The sequence below is a fragment of the Conger conger genome, chromosome 8 (genome assembly GCF_963514075.1).
Source record: "Conger conger chromosome 8, fConCon1.1, whole genome shotgun sequence".
NCBI classification, from domain to species: Eukaryota; Metazoa; Chordata; class Actinopteri; order Anguilliformes; family Congridae; genus Conger; species Conger conger.
Window position 1 is genome coordinate 28,207,105 of NC_083767.1, and position 14,660 is coordinate 28,221,764.

The window sequence follows — 14,660 nt, forward strand, 5'->3', positions numbered from 1 at the left end:
AGATTGCATCATAGCAACCAACAGATGAAGCTTGGCAACCACGCTGTCGACTTGATGCTAACTTACGCATGAGGGGAACGTAACCAGAAACATGACCCCGGAGGGGATACGTTTTGTAAGGGGGACAGAATTTGTTGTGACAATTCCAGAATTCATAAAAAATTGAATATTCCTCCCTCTCCTCCACAAAGTCCCATCATTTGTGTCGGTGGTTGAAGCTCAATAATGGCCTTAGCTTAACTCGTGTACATTAACTTGAGAAGGAAAAACTTTCTCTGATGCAAAAAGGATAAACAAGTAAGCGTTTGACTCCCACTTCGTACGACACAGGCTCAGCAGACTGCTCTTAACCTTAAGCACCAAGCGACCGCCTTCCTAAGGCGAATCCAGGAAGAGAGGTACTGCATGAACTCTAGTACTGAATCCACTTGTTCTTCAGCTGCAGTAGCACTGACCTGGTGTTCCTTACCTCTGGGTCCTCCGTGGTTAGGTCCCTAGGGTGTTCCGGATTCTTGGGCCAGTTTCCCATTGGCTTGGTGAGATAGTCTGGCCCCTGCAACCAAGTGTGGCTTTGGATAAATGTATCTGCGCTCAGTCCCCTTGACCCGTAGTCTGCAGGGTTCAGTGAAGTATTAACATATCTCCACTGATATAGTTTAGTATAGTCTTCAAGATGGTCTCCACTCAGTTAGTGACAAAGGTACGGAATCTGCTTGTTCCGTTTTCAATATACTTAAGCACAGTTGTGCTGTCTGGCCAGAACACTGACTCTTGGAGTTTCAGCTGCAGTTCTGATCTTAACAACTTGTCCATGCGGGCATCCATAGTTGCTGCGGTGAGCTCCATGCAAGGAATAGTCATGGGCTTGAGTGGAGCCACTCTGGCCTTCCCCATGACAAACTCAGGTACCAAACTCTACCGCTGTCATGGCTGAGGTCTTTGCTGGGTACCTTCACAGCATAGCCCTTTTCAATGATGCCACCCAAGCTGAGTACTCTGCATAGAAAGTTGGACTCTTCACAAACTTCCGCCTTAAGTTGAGAGCGCGCTGCTCAGCTACCTTACGGTTGTTGGGCATCTTCATGTCCTTGACCCTCAATGGCAGGGCGATGCTGTAATGTCCATTCACCAGTCTAGCTGACTGTGAGACTATGTCAAGGAACTGAAGCTCTTCTCTAGACATCTGCCGCCTTTCATCTTGCTCGCACTCAGGGAAGTCACTCTTGAACTGCTGACCCCAGAGTTCATCCAGTCTGGCAACCGGTATACGGTTGGCTGAAACCTGTATCAGCCTACTTGTTGTGCTGTGGCCAGTGTCTTCCCGGAGAGGTCCATTGATGATCCCGCCAAGTTGTGTTCTTACAGCATATGGACCGTCATCTACACTGGCGATGACCTGCCAGGGTTCAATAGCCTTGGGCGCATTAGTCCCAATAAGCAGTCCTATCTCTGCATCTATTTTTGGGAGTGACACGTGCTGAAGGTGAGGCCATTTGTCAACGTCCTTTTGCAAAGGAATGTTACCTTTAGTTGCCGGAATGGTCCTTTGGGAATATGTATCTGGGAGCCCCATAAAATTGTTGCAGTATAAACCGCTCACTTCTAAGCCAGACACCATGTGACTGCTAATGACCCTTTTTCCCCCCATGGTCTTTAGCAAGATGTGTGTCTTTCTGCCAGTGAGGTTGAGCTCTTTCATTAGCTCCTCAGTACAAAAGCAGGCAGTACTGCCAGGGTCAAGGAAAGCCGTTGCCACCTTTTGGCCCTTGTTGGTCTTGACTTGAACTGGAACTATTGCTAAGATGCTTTCCGCGTTCTCAGCATTTGTAGCAGCACAAGTGGTTGTGTCTGTTCCCACAAAACCACCACAACTGACAGTCTTTCCTCACCCTTGTATGACTCCCCCTCAATCCCTAGCTCCTTGTTCGTAACATTGTGTTTGGACTTCATGTGCAACATTGTAGGGTGTGACTGAGCACAGACTTGGCAGCTCGTTTTCTCCTTACATGATTTACTCATGTACCCCCGTTTCAAGCAGCTGAAGCACAGACCCTTAGTTTGTAAGAAGTCAATGTTCTCCTTATGAAGTGCCTTCTTCATCTTCTTGCACTGTTCCATAGTGTGTTCTCCACCCTGACAGGGTTTGGAAAATGAACAGAATTGGCTACCAGTGACTTCACTTTTCAACATAGACTTGGGACTCACTGCTTGGTTACTGGTGATAGTTGCAGCTGTGGTGAAGCCTCTCTTATTACTACTCCTATGCAACCTCTCATCTACTTGACCTTTAGCTTGGCTCTTTGAGGCAAAGTCCTTTATGTCACCAAACAGTGGGTGCAAGGCTTCCTTAGCTTGCTTGTTGACCAAGTCCACGAGGTCGTTGAACTTGGATCTGCGGTTTCACTGGTCCTGAATACCACAGACCACACTTCTCCACCTTTTCCTCAACTTGTACGCCACATCAGTCATAGCATTACGACACCCTGTGAGATAGAGGCCGAATGAATGGAGAGCTTCTCCGTCGTCCGACTTGATGTTAGGCCAATTCAGAGCCTTGTTGATATATGCCACTAAAATCTTGTAGGCCTTTCCGAAATGTTCTTCCAGAAGTCTCTTGGCTTCACTATAGCCACGCTCGGGTTCCATATGGAGACAGCTCCTTATCAGCTCCCTGGGCTGTCCACTGGTGTACTGCTCCATAAAGTAGAGCCGGTCTTTTGTGCTCTGTCCTCTACTCCGCGTTCGAACGCCCTTAGGAACAGCCGATATTCTAGGGGGTAGGAGTAGGAGTTCAAGTAGTTATTGACTTGCTGCTATGGATGAGGTAAGAAGCCCTTCAAACTCATTCAAGATCTAGGTTTTAGCATCAGATGCTGCTAAAGCTGTTTGTATCTCCAGCTCTTCCTTTTCTCATTTTAATTTAGCTTCCTGTTCTTCTAAATTTTGTCTCTGTTTTAGATTGGATGCTTGTGCTAACAATGTAGCTCTCTCCAATTCTGCCTTCAGACGAGTAGACGAAACAGAAGATGATTCATGAGAAGAGTGAGCAAAAGCTACCTGTAAATTCAGAACTCTGCTTCTAACCCCCGGAAACTTTTCTCCATTTTCTCCTCTCTCCTCAACGCACCGCCTCCTCCTCCTCAGTCCTCCTTCGCTGCTGATGACTTTGCTGATTTCTTCGATGAGAAGGTCGCAGTCATCCGCAGATCCTTTACAACCGCCGCCCCCCTCACTGTGCCCTTCCCCCCCTCTAGGCCCATCCCTTCCTTTTCCACTTTCTCCCCCCTTACAGACTCTGATGTTTCTCAACTCCTGCTCTGCCACCGCCCTACAACCTGTGCCCTTGACCCTATCCCCTCTTCTCTTCTCCAAACTATCACACCTGACATTCTCCCATTTGTCACCTCCCTTGTCAACTCCTCCCTGTCTTCCGGCTGTTTTCCGGCATCCTCCAAGAGGGCCCACATCACTCCGCTGCTAAAAAAGCCTACCCTGGATCCCTCCATCATCCAGAACTACCGCCCGGTATCTCTTCTTCCTTTCCTTTCTAAAACTATAGAACGAGCCGCTTCTACTCAACTTTCTTCCTTCTTTTCTAACAACAACCTGCTAGACCCCCATCAGTCTGGCTTCAGATCGGGCCACTCGACAGAGACTGCGCTCCTCTCCGTCAGTGAGTCACTTCATGCCGCACGAGCAGCCTCCCTCTCCTCTGTCCTCATTCTTCTAGATCTCTCTGCTGCCTTCGACACTGTGGATCACTCCATCCTCCTGTCTGCCCTGTCAGCAACGGGCATCTGTGGCACAGCCCTGGACTGGATTGAGTCCTACCTCTCTGGTCGCTCCTTCCAGGTTGCCTGGGCTGGTTCGGTATCGACACCTCGGCCCCTCGCCACAGGAGTTCCCCAGGGCTCAGTCCTTGGCCCGCTTCTTTTTTCTCTCTACACTCGCTCCCTTGGCCCTGTGATCACTGCACATGGGCTATCCTACCACTGCTATGCGGACGATACCCAACTCTTCGTCTCGTTCCCGCCGTCTGATACGCAGGTTTCAGCCCGTATCTCTGCTTGCCTGAGGGACATCCAGAGCTGGATGGACAACCACCATCTAAAGCTCAACCCAGGTAAAACTGAAATGATATTCATCCCTGCTAATACCTCTCCCCATCTGGATCTCTCCATTTCCCTCGGGGATACCACACTCACGCCGTCACCCAGTGCAAGGAACCTCGGCGTGGTGATGGACAGCAGACTGTCCCTTTCCGAGAACATTGCGGCGGTGACCCGGTCTTGCAGGTTCTTCCTATACAACATACGGAGAATCCGCCCCTTTCTCACCCCCTACTCGACCCAGCTCCTGGTCCAAGCGATGGTTCTGTCCCGCCTGGACTACTGCAATTCCCTCTTGGCTGGCCTCCCAGCGTCTGCCATCAGACCCCTCCAACTCATCCAGAATGCAGCAGCTCGTCTGGTCTTCAACCTTCCCAAATACTCACACGTCACCCCCCTGCTTACTTCCCTCCACTGGCTGCCTGTCATGGCTCGCATCAAATTCAAAACATTGGTGCTAGCCTTCCAAGCAGTTAAAGGGTCTTCCCCAGCTTATCTGCAAAAAATCATCAGACCCTACACCCCTGCCAGACCTCTTCGTTCAGCCTCCACAGGCCGCTTGGCACCTCCCCCTCTCAGAACCTCCACCTCACGCTCACGACTACTGTCTGTTCTGGCTCCACGGTGGTGGAACGAACTCCCCGTTGAGGTCAGAACTATAGAATCCCTCCCCACCTTCAAGCGCAAGCTGAAGACACACCTCTTCAAACAGCACCTCTCCCTATCCCTCCCTACCTCCCTGTGAACCTTAATTGTTGTCTCTGTGACTTGTGTATCAGTATTTTAGTTGGCTAGGTAAGCAGTGTTTGGATAGTTAACTTTGGTGACTTTTGCTCTGTTTGTTTGTTTGTTCAAAAAAAAAAAAAAAAAAAAAAAAAATGGCCCTTGTCCTTATCTTTGTTGTACAGGTAGCAGTTGAAATTGTACTTACCTCTAGGGTCTTTCAGCGAACTTATCCCTGGTTATGGGTATGCACTTTGTTGTACGTCGCTCTGGATAAGAGCGTCTGCCAAATGCCAATAATGTAATGTAATGTAATGTAAAGATGCGATGGACATGCTATCTGAGGGCTGCACCTCTTCATTACATCTTTTAGCTTCTACAATGCGTAGATGAGCCTCATCCATCCAAGCCTTAGTCCTCTCTGCAAAATCCATAAAGGCATCAGCCTTGGGTTCAAACCTGCTAGTTTGGTCTTTGTTAATTTCTTCTTCAGAAATTTGTCTAAGTATCCCTTTAAAGATAGAATGCAAGTCACAAAACTCTCCAAACAGCCTGTTGAACGCCACCATTAATTTTGTTTGAATAACTGCTAAGCTATTATCATCACCGTCACCGTCATCCATTAATTGTCGTATTTGATTAATTTTACCTGTTAGCTTAACTAGCTTAGCCTTCCGTGAACTAACAGTTCGCTGCTACTTTTCTTCCATTGCCTTAGCTGTGACTTTCACAGCCCTTGTTTTCACCACTGTAGCTGTATCTTCCTCTTCCTGCGTAACATAAACGGACTATAAATGACCATCCACAAAGTAACTGTCGTGTCTAGGAAACGACAGAGTCCAAATCTTCAATTTGTCGAAAAACATCTTCACAAGGGAAAAGACGACACCACGGCAGCAAGTTCTTCAGGAAAATCAGACTTTATTAGCACATGTGCATAAAGCCGGATCAGTTCTCCAGAACTGACCCCCGACTTTTTACACCCATTTTATACACAGTTACTCCTCCTACAACCCCTCCTCAAACCTCATTGTGGCAAATCACCCACACTGTTCTTATCTTAACTCCTCCCAAAGCTCCTCCCACAACGTCATTGTGGCATATTGCCAAAGGTCCTTATGCTCTGCCAGCTCTGTACAAAGTTCAGGGCGTTCTGGCAACTACGAACAAAGTTCAGGACGCCCCCCGTCCTCACTTCACCCCGCACCTGCTCTTGGCAGACCTACCAGACCTCATAAAGTTCTGAATGCCCCCCCTCTAACACACACGTCATCCATACACGTCACTCTGTATCTTTTGCTTTTATAAGACGAACTAAGCAGCAGTAATCATTGAAAATATAGACATACTAAACATTTGATTAATATTATCTTCTAATATTCTTTTCTAATACACACATACTAAACATTTGATTAATTATTCTCTTCTAAGTGAGTAAATGTATGTTGCATTCTTTGCATTCTTTGCTCTCATTTCAACAGTTTTCATTGTGGTTTCTTGCGTTTTCATAAGCTCAGCTATAATTAATGTTAGAGGAGCTTAGAGGAGCATTCAAATCTAAGTTATCCTAATCAGAAACTGTACTACGGTAAGAAAACTTTGCAGGTAGGATAGCAAGCTACATAGGCTATAATGTTAGCCTACTGTACTTTTTCAGGAGGCTATATTTGCCTGAAAAGTGAATGTTTTCTAGCAACTACGACATAGCCATGCTATACCCAGGTAACCTTCAGCCTTACATTGCTCAATCTTGCAATGATTAATTAAGTTTAGTTAAAGTCAAATTAGCCAAGGAAGCTGTAAATTCTCCCAGCAGTTACCGTGAATTATATTTGTTTGTTCAATCGCTGGACTGGTTTTCTGCTGTAAACTCAGCGTTCGACCAATGTTAAATCAGGGAGCTGTTTTTAAAAACCTTATAATATAGAAAGTATAAATTGTATTGCTTAACAAAGAGGAAGGGACCAAATAGTGTGGACTTTTAATTTGCAAGTTTTGTCCGTTTAGTTTTATCAACTGCAGGAGGAATTATGTCCATAATAAGAATAAGTACATTACATATCCTAATAATGACAAGCTGAAAGATAAAACAAATTAAATTAACTGATTTTCATACATTAATTCATATTTTATTGTTTAGAAAAATGCATTCAGTGAATTATGTAAACATCCCAACTATCGTTAGTTTATTTGTGGACTTGTTGATTTGATTCTATGACCATGGTTCTGATTTGGTTTATACAAATGTTCTAAACATGGGGGGTTCTAACGAGGTGGCCTGGGTGGCACCTAAATCTGATTGACAACTTGTGGGGTGGGACTGGGGCCAGTCTGCTTTTACAAAGACAGTTTTTTCCGTTTCGCTTCCACTGTATAAAAGCGTCCAAATGTGTGTCAAAAGCCTGCCTGTCAGAAGCGCCAATGTGATTGGCCACCCCATTGCCACAGTCATCGGTTTTGGCAGTCAATCTGTTTTTAAAAAGTTTTTCCTGTTTACAGGGCTGGAAAATGTGCAGCAAAAATCGTGACAGGGCAGCTTGTATGGTGAATTTAGTTCTAAGCGAAATTTGTAAACCTTTATTTATTAAGCTTTATTTTGCTCTTGTCAGGGTGACAGCTTAAACATTTTGAATGTTATGGCTGAAATATGAATATGAACGTTTGAATGTTAAAGTTATGGTTCAAATATCATCACTAAATAACATCAAACTAACTAGCTAGCTAGCTGACTAAATTGAGGACTAGTGACTAGCTAGCTAGTTAGCTAGCTAACGACCGTTAGTCTCAACAATAAATAAATTACTTGAATGCTGTATTTGTTTAATATAACATGGCCCCCTTGTGTACTACTAGCTAACTAACTAGTCAACTAAATCTATATAGCGAAATCGCTAATTTATCTAGTTAGTTATGTGGCACAACGTTAGTGTTAAATTAGCTAGCTAGCTAATAACTTGCTAGCTATAATGCCAGCGCGTATTATCGACCAGCTACGCGCGATAAACAGCAAAACATTAAGGTATTTACAACTGCCTTTCCTCAAAAGAAAACTGACATGCCTAGAAACAAAACGGTCATTAGGAAAGTTAGCTAGGTTGCAAACCTAGAAGCCTTATTGTCGTGCTGTAATCGTCGCGATTAAGGAATTCCAGGATTCCAGTGTTCTATGTGTAATGTTGATATTGTAAATCAGGTCTTAAAGGATGTATATATATATTATGAGATGTATATTACATTTGTTTGTGAACATTAAAATTATGTAGAGCTAAACAACATCCTTGTGTCTGACCCCTCTATTGTTTGAAAATATTTAATTTGAATAAAGCTCATTTTTCCTATGTCGTTGAGTTCTCTGTAGACTAAAATGAAGTGACTGGATAAGTAACATGCATCAGAGCTGGTGAGAATGTGATTTTGGAAAAAGCAACAATGTATTATCATTTTCATTAATTATGATTAAAATGATGCATTAAGTTAATTTGTTACAGATCCATTACCACAAATTATTGAACAGGCCTAGTTACAGGTCAGAGCATTATGTATTGTAATAAATGTCGAAAAGATGATGCTTTGTTCAAAATCACATTCTCACCAGCTCTGATGCATGTGTTACTTATCCAGAAGTTATTATTCTCCAATTGAAACAAGCCTGTAAAATGGTATTATGTTGGTGCACCATGGCAGGGATTACTCTACACCTTGTAGTTTGTTTTGCAGAACACAGTCCATGAATAAAGGCCTTAAATATGGTCAAGATATTTGTTTTTATTCTTGATCCATAAACGTCTAATTGTCTATATACATTACATCATATATTGTTATCATATGATATACTACGGAATTCAGTTTAGACATAATTAGTGCAGAGCATTCTATTCCTTATTACATGCCACATTTTTGCCACAGTGCCTGTTTTTGCACACAGCGCACCAAAGAAAGAGCCTGAAAATTGTGCCCTTTGTGTTAATGCAGAGAAAGATACCCAGGGTTTGCAGAAGGCATTTTTGTTTGTTTGCTTAAAGCTTTTGTCTACTGAATAGCCTTAACTTTTGTTAGTGAGCTCAGAGAAGGGTCTTGATGACAAAAGCTTATTTATTTGTCATTGTTAATGTCATCCTGTACATTAGCTTATCAGTAGCCTTTAGCCAATATAATTTATGTCTTAGTAGACTAGTAATGCATAGTTTTGTTGTTTTTTCACACGTGAAACAATAAAAAAAAAACATAAATAACCTCCAAAAATGTCTCTTGCACATGAAGCCAGGAGATATTACATTACATTATTGGCATTTGGCAGACGCTCTTATCCAGAGCGACGTACATCAAAGTGCATACCCATAACCAGGGATAAGTGTGCTGAAAGACCCTAGAGGGAAGTACAATTTCAATTGCTACCCGTACAACAAAGATAAGGACCAGGGCCTATTTTTTTATTTTTTTATTATTTTTTAAACAACAAATAAACAAACAAACAACAAAGCAAAAGTGACCAAACTTAAGTATCCAAATACTGCTTACCTAGCCAACTAAAAATACCGAAACACAACGTAAATCACAAAGACAACAATTAAGGTTCACAGGGAGGTAGGGAGGGATAGGGAGAGGTGCTGCTTGAAGAGGTGCGTCTTCAGTTTGCGCTTGAAGGTGGGAAGAGATTCTACAGTTCTGACCTCAACGGGGAGTTTGTTCCACCACCGTGGAGCCAGAACAGACAGCAGTCGTGAGCGTGAGGTGGAGGTTCGGAGAGGGGGAGGTTCCAAGCAGCCTGTGGAGGCTGAACGAAGAGGTCTAGCAGGGGTGTAGGATCTGATGATTTTTTGTAGGTAAGCTGGGGAAGACCCCTTAACTGCTTGGAAGGCTAGCACCAATGTTTTGAATTTGATGCAAGCCATGACAGGCAGCCAGTGGAGGGAAGTAAGCAGGGGGGTGACGTGAGTATTTGGGAAGGTTGAAGACCAGACGAGCTGCTGCATTCTGGATAAGTTGGAGGGGTCTGATGGCGGACGCTGGGAGGCCAGCCAAGAGGGAATTGCAGTAGTCTAGGCGGGACAGAACCATCGCTTGGACCAGGAGCTGGGTCGAGTAGGGGGTGAGAAAGGGGCGGATTCTCCGTATGGTGTATAGGAAGAACCTGCATGACCGGGTCACCGCCGCAATGTTCTCGGAAAGGGACAGTCTGCTGTCCATCACCATGCCGAGGTTCCTTGCACTGGGTGATGGCGTGAGTGTGGTATCCCCGAGAGAAATGGAGAGATCCAGATGGGGATAGGTATTAGCAGGGATGAATATCATTTCAGTCTTACCTGGGTTGAGCTTTAGATAGTGGTTGTCCATCCAGCTCTGGATGTCACTCAGGCAAGCAGAGATACGGGCAGAAACCTGTGTATCAGATGGAGGGAAAGGGATGAAGAGTTGGGTATCGTCCGCATAGCAGTGGTAGGATAGCCCATGTGCAGTGATCACAGGGCCAAGGGAACGAGTGTAAAGAGAAAAAAGAAGCGGGCCTAGGACTGAGCCCTGGGGAACTCCTGTGGCAAGGGGCCCAGGCAACCTGGAAGGAGCAACCAGAGAGGTAGGACTCAATCCAGTCCAGGGCTGAGATATAGTGGCCACCCCCAGACAGCCCTTGGCCACCCCAGTTAAAAAATCCTAGAACCACCCCTGGTTCTAAAGTATTACAAACGATGTAGCCTGTGTCCCAATAAAGTTATCATGAGCCAAATAAAATCCAAAGTATTGTCTGTAAAATATCTGTCTAATGGTGCTGTGTGTGTTTGTCTGTGTGAGTGTCTGCACGTGCATAGGTTATATATGTTTGCGTGCGTGTGCCTGTGTCTTAGTGGAAGGGCCATAAAAAAATATTGCACCGGGGCCCATCCTAACTAGCTGCCGCCACTGGAGAGTACTTAAGTAATGAAAGTCATAACACTTCATATTTGGTCGCATATCCCTGCATATTATTGCATAATAACTGCATCAAGCCTGCAACCCATTGACATCACCAAACTGATGCACTCTTCTTTTGTGATGCTTTTCCCGACTTTTACTGCTGCCTTTTTCAGTTGTTGTTTTTCCCTTCAAACTCCTCTTCAGGATGTGAAATGCATGCGAAATTTGGTTAAGGTCTGATGATTGACTTGGTCAGTCTAAAACCTTCCACTTTTTCCTTTGTCCTTTCCTTTGGGTTGCAGGCTTGATGCAGTTATTATGCAAGCAATAGGGATATGCTACCAAATATGAAGTGTTATTACTTTCATTACTTAAGTACTCTCCAGTGGCGGCAGCTAGTTAAAAATGAGCTTTATTGAAATTAAATATTTTCAAACAATAGAGGGGGCAGACAACAGGGATGTTGTTTAGCTCCACATACAAGTGAAACTCGAAAAATTTGAATATTGTGCAAAAGTTCATTTATTTCAATAACTCAACTTTAAAGATGAAACTAATATATTACATAGACAAATTACATGCAAAGCAAGATATTTCAAGCCTTTATTTGTTATAATTTTGATGATTATGGCTTACAGCTTATGAAAACCTCAAAATCTCAGAAAATTAGAGTATTACATACATCAATCAAAAGAGGATTTTAAATACAGAAATGTCGGCCCTCTGAAAAGTATAATCATGCATATGTACTCAGTACTTGGTTTGGGCCCCTTTTGCATGAATTACTGCCTCAATGCGGCGTGACATGGATGCGATCAGCCTGTGGCACTGCTGAGGTGTTATGGAAGACCAGGATGCTTCAATAGCAGCCTTCAGCTCTTCTGCATTGTTCGGTCTCATGTCTCTCATCTTTCTCTTGGCAATGCCCCATAGATTCTCTATGGGGTTCAGGTCAGGTGAGTTTGCTGGCCAATCAAGCACAGTAATCCCATGGTTATTGAACCAGGTTTTGGTACTTTTGGCAGTGTGGGCAGGTGCTAAGTCCTGCTGGAAAATAAAGTCAGCGTCTCCATAAAGCTTGTCTGCTGAAGGAACCATGAAGTGCTCTAAAATTTCCTGGTAGACGGTTACGTTGACCCTGGACTTAATAAAGCACAGTGGACCAACACCAGCAGATGACATGGCTCCCCAAATCAACACAGACTGTGGAAACTTCATACTGGACTTTAAGCATCTTGGATTGTGTGCCTTTCCATTCTTCCTCCAGACTCTGGGACCTTGGTTTCCAAATGAGATGCAAAATTTGCTCTCATCAGAGAAGAGGACTTTGGACCACTGAGCAACAGACCAGTTCTTTTTTTCTTTAGCCCAGGTAAGACGCTTCTGCCTTTGTTTGTTATTCAGGAGCGGCTTCACAAGAGGAATACGACATCTGAAGCCCATGTCCAGGATCCATCTGTGTGTGGTGGCTCTTGAAGCATCAACTCCAGCCCCAGTCCACTCCTTGTGAAGCTCTCCCACACTTTTGAATGGCCTTTTCCTGACAATCCTCTCCAGGATGCGGTCATCCCTGCTGCTTGTGCACCTTTTTCTTCCACACTTTTTCCTTCCACTTAACTTTCTATTAGTGTGCTTTGATATAGCACTTTGAGAACATCCCCACCACCTGAAGCTCAAAACTGAGCTTCTCTACATCCCTGCTAAGTCCTCTCCGTCAATCGACCTCTCATTGACTGTTGAGGACTTTGTTGTTTCCTCCTCCTGTACGGCAAAAAATCTTGGGGTGACTCTTGATAACTGCCTCACCCTGGCTCCACAAGTATCCTCCACTGCCAGAACCTGCAGGTTCTTTCTGTATAATATACGCCGTATCCGTCATCTCCTGACTGAGAAAGCCACCCAGCTCTTAGTCCAGGCGCTCATCATTTCCCGCCTGGATTACTGCAACTCCCTCCGAGCCGGTCTCCCAGCATGTGCCATCAAGCCCCTCCAGCTGGTCCAGAATGCTGCAGCCTGCCTGATCACCAGTCAGCCCAGGTCGGCTCATGTCACCCCGCTTCTCATTGGCCTCCACTGGCTTCCTATTGCCGCACGCATCCGTTTCAAGGCCCTAGTGTTGGCATTTCAGGCTGCTAAGGGGACTGCCCCACCTTACATACAATCCTTGATCACTCCCTACTCCCCAGCTAGACCACTCCGGTCTGCTAGCTCTGGTCGCCTTATGGTTCCCTCTCTACGTGCACCTGGCGGTCGAGCTGCACGTTCATGCCTGTTTTCCGTTCTGGTTCCTCAGTGGTGGAATGACTTGCCTACCACTGTCAGAACAGCAGAATCCCCCTATTTCGACGCAGACTCAAAACCCACCTTTTCAAACTCTACCTTAGTCCTCCCTCCTGATTTCCCCTGCCCCTCCTTTCTGATATCCCTATCCTTGTTAGCAGCCACCTGCGTGTATTTTTGTTTATGTTCCCCCCTCCCTTCTGGGGCAGTATACTGAAAACTGTATTTTAGTCATACTGTGTGTATGTGCAAATTGAAGAACTATCAGGAATCTGGTAGGCCTTCCACTCTCTTATTCTGTTTGATCAAATAAATGAGAAAGTTAAACTGAAGAATAGTTATTGTTGTGTTTTTACTGGATCTGTTTCATCAGACGATGCTCACCTGTGATATCTTATATGTGCATTTTTCCCCGCACAAAAGGCAGTTGTAAATACCTTAATGTTTTGCTGTTTATCGCGTATAGCAGGTCGATAATACGCGCTGGCATTATAGCTAACGCAGCTAGCGAGTTATTATCTGACTATCTAGCTAGCTAGCTAATTTAACACTAACATTACGCCACCTAACTAACTAGATAAATGAGCGATTTGGCTATATAGATTTAGTCGACGGTAACTGCTGGGAGAATTTACAGCTTCCTTGGCTAATTTGAATGCAATGTGAGTGAAGTACATTTACGGACTTTAACGAATGTTAATTAATCATTGCAAGATTGAGCAATGTAAAGCTGAAGTTTGCTCACATTCACATTACTGCGTTGAGCAAAACTGGAATCTAGGGGTTGGAAATATAGGTTGAGAGACATTGTGACATATAGACAGACTAGGTTAACCCCAATACAGCTCAGGGTTACCTGGGTATAATAGCATGGCTATATCGTAGTTGCTAGAAAACTTTCACTTTTCAGGCAAATATAGCCGGATTTTTTCCTGAAAAAGTACAGTAGGCTAACATTATAGCCTATGTAGCTTGCTATCCTACCTGCAAAGCGATTGCTACTGGGAACAGGGTCGCAGTTGAGTGATTACTTTTTCGAAAAGCTGTCCAGTTTAGCTAGTTTTGCTACCTTGTCCTCTTGGTTCTTTTTTATCCTTTCTTTTCTCCGACCCACTTTTGTGCTTCAAGGGCATTTTCACACTAGGCAGCTAAATGGTGCTCAATATTTTACGCAGTACTAGGTATCAACACATGATGAAGACGGTTCACATTGGAAAACAGCAAGCATTTCCCAGCAGCACTCCTGGCATATCAGAAAATAACACCAACACCAAATGAATTAGCCTGCCACAAGTTATTTCATTGAATAGTTTATACATTATAATATAGTATAAACAGTATACATTGAGCATGATCACATATTGTACAAAGAAAGTGGAAAAACAATGACAGAGATGAGTTTGTCTATTGAACTATATATAAACACACACCACTGTTACAGCAAACGTAGTCCTAGTGTTGTTTTGCAGTGAGTGGTTAAAATATAAAGACCTGTACAAAAACGGACATGATAATATAAGACACGGAGAGACATGCGCCCCTAAACCATGGGCCCCGGTGCCGCTGCACCTGTTGCACCACTTATATCGCTGCCACTGGTACTCTCTGTGCTAATACCTTTTCCCCCCGAAAAATTGGGTGGTCTGATACCAAAGGCGC

At 44.3% G+C, this 14,660-nt stretch overlaps 1 long non-coding RNA gene across 1 annotated transcript in view; it reads right to left on the bottom strand.

The window, feature by feature from the left end:
- Positions 1-14,660, bottom strand: part of LOC133135949 (uncharacterized) — a 40,770-nt gene that overhangs the window by 25,321 nt on the left and 789 nt on the right. The window lies entirely within an intron of this gene.